Consider the following 2,918-nt stretch of genomic DNA (forward strand, 5'->3'; position numbering starts at 1 on the left):
TCTCTTGACCTCGTGATCTGCTTGCCTCAGCTTCCCAAAGTGCTGGGATTACAGGCATGTGCGACCATGCCTGGCTAATTTTTTATTTTTAATAAGAGACAGGGGTTTCTCCATGTTGGTCAGGCTGGCCTCGAACTCCTGACCTCAGGTGATCCTCCCACCTCGGCCTCCCAAAGTGCTGGAATTATAGGAGTCAGCCACCACGTTTGACCTGTAATTTTTTTATTCTTATATCATCTTTTTATGTTTATCCTTTAAGTTTCTTTCTGCTTAAGGCATGTGTCTTAGTCTATTTGGGCTTCTACAACAAAATACCTTAGATTAGGTAATTCATAAACAATAGAAATTTATTGCTCACAGTTCTGGAGGCTGGGGAGTCTAATATCAAGGCACCAGTAGGTTTGGTGTCTGTGAGGGACTGACGGCTCTCTGCTTCAAAGATGTCACCTTCTTGTTGCATCCTCATAGCAGGAGGACAAGAGAGCTCTCTGGAGTCTTTTATGAGGGCACTAATCCCATTCATGAGGATGGAGCCCTCGTGATTTAATCACTTCTCAAGGGCCCTATCTCTTAATACTATCACATTTGGTATTAGGTTCCAACACTAATTTAGGGAGACACTGCTGTCATTTGAATGTTTCCCCTCCAAAATTCAGGTGTTCCCAATGCAGTAGTATTGGGAGGTATATAGTGACCCCAGCCAGTGAGAAGTGAAGGGTAGACTGCTCCCAGCAAAGCAGCTGGGAAGGGTTGCCCTGTTGGGCTTTGGACTTACTTAGGACCTGTTACCCCTTTTTTCTTTCCTATTTCTCTCCTTGGAATAGCAATGTCTATCCTATGCCTGTACACTATTGTGTTTTAGAAGCACATAACTTGTTTGATTTCACAGGTTCACAGCTGAGGAGGGATTTGCCTCAGGATGAACTATGTATTGGCTCCCATATCACTCAACTTTAGACTTTATAAAGCTGATGCTGGAATGAGTTAAGATTTTAGGGGCTATTGACATGGAATGAATGTATCTTTATGTGAGAAGGACATGAATTTGGGTGAGGGGGCAGGGCTAGAATGCTATGGTTTGAATGTGTTTCCCTCCAGAATTCAGATGTTTCCAGTGCAGCAGTATTGGGATGTGTGACCATTTTTATAAGGGTACCTGTGAGGGCAGAGCCCTCATAAATGGGATTAGGTGCCCTTATAAAATGGCATGACAACTCCAGGTATGGTGGCTCACACCTATCATCCTAGCATTTTGGGAGGCGAGGTGGGTGGATCATGAGGTCAGGAGTTCAAGACCTGGTTCACCAACATGACAAAATGCTGTCTCTACTAAAAATACAAAAATTAGCCAGGAGTGGTTGTGGGTGCCTGTAATCCAAGCTACTGAGGAGGCTAAGGCAGAAGAATCATTTGAACCTAGAAGGGGGAGGTTGCAGTGAGCTAAGATGGTGCCATTGTACTCCAGCCTGGCCAACAAGAGCAAGACTCCATCTCAAAGAAAAACAAACAAACAAAAATGGCATAACAAAGAAATTTGTCCCGTTTGCCCTTCCACCTTCTGCCATGTGAGGATATAATGTTCCTCCTTTTTGGCCAGTGCAGCCCTCACCAGACAACATACCTGCTAGTACCTTAGTCTTAGGCTTCCAGGCCTCTAGAACTGTGGTAAATAAATTTATTTTCTTTATAAATTACCAAGTCAGTGGTATTTGGTTAGAGTAACACAAACCGACTAAGACAGACACTAACATTCAGACCATAGCAGCATGTTTATGAAAGGAGGACTTCTTTTTTCTATCCAATTTGATAGTCTTTGTCTTTTAATAGACATTTTTATTTATTGGGAGTGTTATATCAGAAATCATTTCTACCAACTTATTTTGTTTCCTGTTTATCATCTTTTTCCTTTCTGGACATCTATTAGATTCTTAAAGCTATTTTTATACTGCCCCTCTTGCTATTTTGAAGAGCTACAGATCACATAATTATTATTTTGATAGTTGCTCCTACATTTTTAACATCCACAGAATTATGTACTTTTCCACAGTATTTATAATTATTTAATATATCTCTCTCCTTTTCAAACTGGATAAAAACCTACACAAGATTCCAAGAGTACTGTATCTGAGAAAACATAGAAGGACCTAAAGTTGTTGTGTTCTGGAAAACTTTGTTAGTTCACTCAAGAAAAGATGATCATAATGCCAAAAACACTGATGTAGAAGACTCATGTGAAGCTTTACTTTCATTGTTAAGAAAAATTATCCTAAACTGGAAATAATAAGAAAGCAAGCAGCGGTGGGTGTGGGTTTTTTTGTTTCTTTGTTTGTTTTCTTGAGATGGAGTCTCACTCTGTCACCCAGGCTGGAATACAGTAGTGCAATCTCAGCTCACAGCAACCTCTGCCTCCCAGGTTCAAGTGATTCTCATGCCTCATTACAGCTGGGATTACAGGCACGTGCCACCACACCCGGCTAATTTTTGTATTTTTAGTAGAGATGGGGATCTCACCATATTGGCCAGGCTGGTCTCAAACTCCTGACTTTGGGTGATCTGCCTGCCTTGGCCTCCCAAAGTGCTGGGATTACAGATGTGAGCCACTGCACCCAGCTGTGGTGTGTTTTTTAATGTAGTAATGGAGCACTGTTTAACAGGTGTGCCCCCAGGATTATTTAATTCTGTAGGAGAATGTTCCTGTATTTGACTTTACTGTTTTCTCTTAATAAGAGCTCAAATACTGTGCAGTGCGTTGTCAACTTATAGATTTTTTTTTAGTATGTGGTAGAGATGTGATTATGTTCAGTAAAATAATCTGTGGGGCTGGGCATGGTGGCTCACACTTTTAACCCCAGCATTTTGGGAGGGCAAGGCGAGTAATTACCTGAGGTCAGGAGTTTCAGACCAGCTTGGCCAACATG

This window comes from Cebus imitator, unplaced genomic scaffold, assembly GCF_001604975.1.
Source record: "Cebus imitator isolate Cc_AM_T3 unplaced genomic scaffold, Cebus_imitator-1.0 Scaffold32, whole genome shotgun sequence".
Classification (NCBI taxonomy): domain Eukaryota; kingdom Metazoa; phylum Chordata; class Mammalia; order Primates; family Cebidae; genus Cebus; species Cebus imitator.